The sequence below is a fragment of the Mustela lutreola genome, chromosome 13 (genome assembly GCF_030435805.1).
Source record: "Mustela lutreola isolate mMusLut2 chromosome 13, mMusLut2.pri, whole genome shotgun sequence".
In the NCBI taxonomy this organism is placed as follows: domain Eukaryota; kingdom Metazoa; phylum Chordata; class Mammalia; order Carnivora; family Mustelidae; genus Mustela; species Mustela lutreola.
This window is the reverse complement of record NC_081302.1, coordinates 43499624-43505842: the sequence shown is the minus strand read 5'-3', so window position 1 is coordinate 43505842 and position 6219 is coordinate 43499624. Positions and strand designations below refer to the sequence as shown.

General features: G+C 33.4%; 1 pseudogene; it reads left to right on the top strand.

The window, feature by feature from the left end:
* The first annotated feature begins 4838 nt into the window (after positions 1-4838).
* Positions 4839-6014, top strand: LOC131813800 (protein SET-like; annotated as a pseudogene).
* Positions 6015-6219: the final 205 nt, after the last annotated feature.

Genomic DNA, 6219 nt, shown 5'->3' with positions numbered 1-6219 from the left:
TTCTGACCTCCAGAACTAAAATAATTAGTTCATGTTGTTTAAGCCACTTTAGTTTGTAGTAATTTTTTACAGCAACAGTAGGAAACAAATGCATTGGATCACTTACGTGACTGAGACAATATAAGATGGAACATTTTTATGTATTTACTTTTAATGATTTTACTTATTTTTGTGCACATGTGCAAGAGAGAGAAAGAGAGAGAATGCACAAGCAGGGGCAGAGCAGAGAGAGAAACAGGTTTCCCATGGAGCAGGGAGGCCAATGTAGGACTTGATCCCAGGACCCTGGGATCATGTACTGAGCTGGAGGCAGATGGTTAACCAACTGATCTACCCAGGTGCCCTAGAACATATTTTTAAGAAGTATAAATCATATACATGAACAAAGTGATGTGTGTCTTATGATGTCATTATTGGACTTAAGATGAATTTGTATCACTAATTTAAAATTTGTGAGATTTTGTTTGTTTAAGTGATTAATAGGGATTCAGGGTTTTTCTGCTTTCTCTCCCTTTAGCTCTTAAGGGAGAGAAGTTTTTCTTTCTGTAATTTTTCTTTTCCTTCCAGTCTGGACTATAAATTTTGTGGCTAGAGCTCTAGCAGCCATTTTGAAATATGGTAGAAGTTTGAGGATGGGTACTTCATGCTATGGATAATGGAGCACATGGAGGGAACATGGGGCAGTAATTCCACTGTAGAGTTACTGCATGGTCCTGGATCACCTGTCTCTAGGGTCAGGTTCTGTAAAATAAACAAGTAAGAAAACTGTGCATTAAAACTGTGTATTAAATCCCACTTTCATTTTCTTTCATATCTGTCACATCAATTACAAAATTAATTATATGTTTTTCTAATTATTTGTTTTCTGCTAGTTTCCCTGTTAAATTATAAGCATATAATTTATTCCATTTTTTTAAATTGCTATATCCTGGAACCAAAATACATGTCTGGAGTAGATTATTTGAGTAAGCGAGTTAACTTTTTTAAATTTTAGTTTTCCCCAACAGAAATAATAGTTTAATAAAATATTATTGATAGAGTGTTAAAATGAAATAAGATATGCATGTGAGATTTGAAAAGGAGTTAAAAAACATCATGATACATAAGGCACTGAGAGGTAAAAACAAATACATTGAGCAACTACTACCATTAAGAGCAAGGTGACTTGGATCATCATTCAGTTTAATTCTGTGTAACTTTCATAACTCTGTGTTATAAGTGATGTTATTACCACTTACAAGTGAAGAAATTAAGTTCAGGAAGTATAAGTAACTTTCCCTGTATGACACATTTAGTATTTGTAACAAACCCTGAATCCAGACTTCATATACATGCTATGGTATCACATTACATTCCACATATCACATGTTACAAATAACTACATACTATGTAGTATGTAATTCTTAATTTTACTTGAACTAAATTATTGGTTTATAGTTGCTTTTAGTAGTGTTTACATTGAATGTTTATCTTTGTATTATGAAATTTTATCATTAAAATTTGAACAAATTCCTTCTTGGTAGATTATTATTTACCTAAAAAGTGATTTCAGAGTTCTTAAATAGTAATCTATTTAAGTATTGTTTTTTAGTCACATAGTCTATGAAAACCATGTAATTTAAAAAAATACAATCATAATGTAAGTTTAATGTGAATTCAAAAATATCATGATTTTGACTATTTTCTGCATGTAAACTCACTTGACATAGCAGAATTAAAAGGAGAAATCCATCTCCTTCATTTGTTGTATCAGGAGCCACTTTGGCTAATCCTATTGTCTGTGTAACCAGATGACTGGCACCTCAAAAATTGCTCAGCTACTTCTATTAAAGTCAGTGGAAGTTATACTGTGTATCTCTGCTCACCATTTTGACAGTTTGGAAACAGGAGATAATGCATCATAAACAATCTATCAGAAAATGTATACTAAAAGAATAACATAATAGGATTGCAGTTTATTCTATTCCCCTTACTTATCAGCTTTCTGCATGTGGTTGATTTAAAACTTTGTAAAAGAGTCAGAAGATTATTTATAGTTTTCTTTACTAGAAAGCATATTTTGAGCCCAGGTAGGTTAAAATACAAAATATGTTAAAATGGTATTTCTGTTCAATCCAAGACTTTAAAATGATGCAATGTAACAGCATTCTAACTCAAGAAGATGAGTATTTTCAGGAGATAAAAGCTGACATTGATAACAAAGTGTTTATATTAGTGGTTTATAATGTAGGTGTCCCATGGATGATTCTGAAGGATCTCTAGTTATGAGAAATATATATTGAATTTGTATATTTTGACCTATTTTCAAGGTGAGAAATATACTTTTCAGCCTATAATGTTTCTGTCCAGCAAAAAGGAAATGAGGTTGTGGTATAATCAATATATAGATAATAGCAAGTTTGGGAAAATGAGCAATTTTGACTGCTCTATTTTAGTATGCATTGCATTCCTTAAGAAGTAAAACCACAGAGATTGCAATAGTTCTCACTTTGATAGCAGTTGAATTCTGAAACATTTACATTCAGTTGGCGACATGATAATTTCTGACTTTCCTTATATGTTTCTAAAGTGTCCAAAACCAGGAACAATCCAGTTACTTTACATTTATTGTAAATGAACCTACTGTTGTTATTAATTACTATTGTATACCTTCCTGTAAAGTGGATTATAAAAAAATACCAAAGGATATACAAAAGAGAACACATGGATTTCACCATAAAATAATCAATGCTTAAGTTACATTCCACATATCACATGTTACATTTTTTTGGCCCAAATGTTCCTTGTATAATAAAGCATTTTTTTTAAAGTTATTTTTCAGAGGAAGAGATATGCAAAGGGCATTTCTTCTTGTTAGGAGGTATTTTTTACCTAAAAAATGATCTCAGAGTTCTTAAATAGTAATTTATTCCCTAAGTAATTGTTTTTTAATCACATGTAAGACTAAATGTATGTACTAAATTATGTATATGCATATTTTCATTTAAAAATATCAGATTAAGGAGCACCTGGGTGGTTCACTTGGTAACTGTCTGCTTGACAGGGTCCTGGGATCAAGTCCTGCATCAACCTCCTTGCTTAGTAGGGAAACTGCTTCTCCCTCTCACTCTACCTCTCCCTGCTTATGCTTGCTTGTGCTCACTCTCTCTCTCTCAAATAAATAAATAAAAAATATTAAAAATATATCAAATTAAAAGCACTTAAGAAAACATATTTTTCATCAATGTCCTTAGAATAGAAACTAATTTGTCTACATTAGGACTAAGATTGAAATGAATTTAATTCAAATATCTAATTTGAAAAATGCATTAAGTGGAAAAATGGAGAACCAAGAATTACTCATGGATACCATTAGTTACAAAACAATAAGATAATGAATAAAGAGAAACAGTTTACTATATAACCATGGAGTGCTGTTTCAGAGTATAGGTAGGTGTCTCATGGTCGGCTTCTGTAACTGCTCATAAGAGGAGTCAGTTCCTTTATTCATTATCCAAGTGAGAATTCTCAATTCACTTCAGCTATACCTTAGCCACCAGAGAGAAGAGGCTCCCTAAACAACCTTAGAACAGTGCCCTCAGATTTTCCCTAGGTTTTGGGTTTGATACCAGCTGGAACAATGAGAGAAACCAATTGTCACAAACTAAGTTGACATTTTAGATAAACAAGTGGACATTGTAAAAATGAGGGGGGTTGAGGAAATGGAGAACTTGTTCCACAATTATTAGGATAAATAATAATTAAACAATAATACATTATATTATATAAATATAATATAATAATAAAAAATAGATATATAAATATAATAAACTATTATAATGCATCATTTTATATATTTATTTAGTATATGTAATTATTATATATAATGTAATAAATAATAAATATATATAATAAATTATTTATTATAAATAAAGCCATGTTCTGTAATATACTGCCATGTTAGTCCTGGCAATAAAATAATCAGTGTAATAGTCTTGTGCACACAGAAACAAACCCCCAATATATAGAGAAGTGACAGAAGTAAGACTGAGGAAAATGGGGAAAGGGTGGACATTTCAAATCATAGTCGGAGTGCGTTAAAAAATTAAAATCAATTCTTGTTGGGCAATAAAATAGATCTCTTCCATGTAAATAAATTACTTCATTGTTAATGACAAAATCAGTGTTAAAAAGATATCATGAGATACTATCTTAATGAAACCATTATAATAGAAGTTCTTTAATACTAATCTTGAAAGATACTACATTAAAATTAAGAATTCAGTTAATCACAATATACCAAAAGGAGAGTGAAAATATGACAGTGTGTGAAAAAGCCAAGATGTGGAAGTGAAAGAGCCTAGTGTGTAGGAATGTATTGTCAACATGTATTTTTCAACGCATATAACCTATAAATGACAAGCGTTCAAAATATGGAAAGAAGTATATATGAAAGAGTTTTTCTAAATTTTTTATTTTAAAGATTTTATTTATTTATTTGACAGAGAGAGACAGCAAGAACAGAAACACAGCAGGGGGAATGGGAGAGGGAAAAGCAGGCTTCCAGCCAAGCAGGGAGCCTGATGTGGGGTCAAATCCCAGGACCCTGGGATCATGACCTGAGCTGAAGGCAGATGCTTAATGAGTGAGTCACTGAGTCACTGAATTTTTTTTAAATGTACTCTAAAAAATGGGCAAGTAACTTGAAAAGCTACAACAAAAAGAGTAAATCCAAATGTTGAAAATGATAAATGACATTGTATTCTAGGAAATTAAAATGACCATTAAAATGTACTCAGAGCAACAATCAGAGCTTCCAGACGTGCCTCTCTCCTGGTTTCCTGGAGTTTCCTCGCAGCATGGCCCCCAAACGCCAGTCTTCGCTCCCGCCTCAAACGAAGAAACCGAGACTGCCTCCTGCCCCCAAGCTAGGGCAGACGTCAACATCTCAGCACTTGCATAAAGGAGAAAAAGAACAGCAAGAAGCAATTGAACATATTGATGAAGTACAAAATGAAATAGACTTAATGAACAAGCCAGGGAGGATATTTTGAAAGTAGAACAGAAATATAACAAACTCCACCAACCGTTTTTTCAGAAGAGGTCAGAATTGATCGCCAAAATCCCCAATTTTTGGTTAACAATATCTGTCAACCATCTACAAGTGTCTGCACTGCTTGGGGAGGAGGATGAAGAGGCATTGCATTATTTGACAAGAGTTGAAGTGACAGAATTTGAAGATATTAAATCAGGTTACAAAATAGATTTTTATTTTGATGAAAACCCTTACTTCGAAAATAAAGTTCTCTCCAAAGAATTTCATCTGAATGAGAGTGGTGATCCATCTTCAAAGTCCACTGAAATCAAATGGAAATCTGGAAAGGATTTGACAAAACGTTCATGTCAACCACAGAATAAAACCAGCAGGAAGAGACAGCATGAGGAACCAGAGAGCTTCTTTACCTGGTTTACTGACCATTCTGATGCAGGTGCAGATGGATTAGGAGAGGTCATCAAAGATGATATTTGGCCAAATCCATTACAGTACTACTTGGTTCCCAATATGGATGACAAAGAAGGGGAAGAAGAGGGTGATGATAATGATGAAGAAGAAGGATTGGAAGATATGGATGAATAACAGATGAGGATGAAGGTGAAGAAGATGAAGATGATGATGAGGGGTAGGAAGGAGAGGAGGATGAAGGAGAAGATGACTAATGGAACAATGATGGATTCCAACCTTCCTTTTTTAATTTTCTTCAGTCCCTGGGAGCAAGTTGCCGTCTTTTTTTTTTTTCTTTTTCTTTTTCTTTTCTCCTCTTGTGCTCATCCGCCCTGTTTTTTGAAGACTCCTTTTTCTCTCCCTTTATACCATTGGTTCTCAGCTTATTTTGGGGGGAAATACCTTGAGCAGAATACAGTGGGAAAAGAATCTCTACCCCTTTTTGTTCCAAATTCATTTTTGTCCCTTCCTGTCTCAACAAAAACAAAAACTTTATGGAATCAACACCACCGTGCTCTGTGGGAAAAAAGAAAAACCTGCTCCCTTAGCTCTGCTGGAAGCTGGAGGGTGCTAGGCTCCTGTTGATTAGTGCATAGAATTCTAGCTTTTTTCCTCCTTTCTCTGTATATTGGGCTCAGAGATTACACTGTGTCTCTATGTGAATATGGACAGTTAGCATTTACCAACATGTACCTGTCTACTTTCTCTTGTTTAAAAAAAGGAAAAAAAATTTTTAA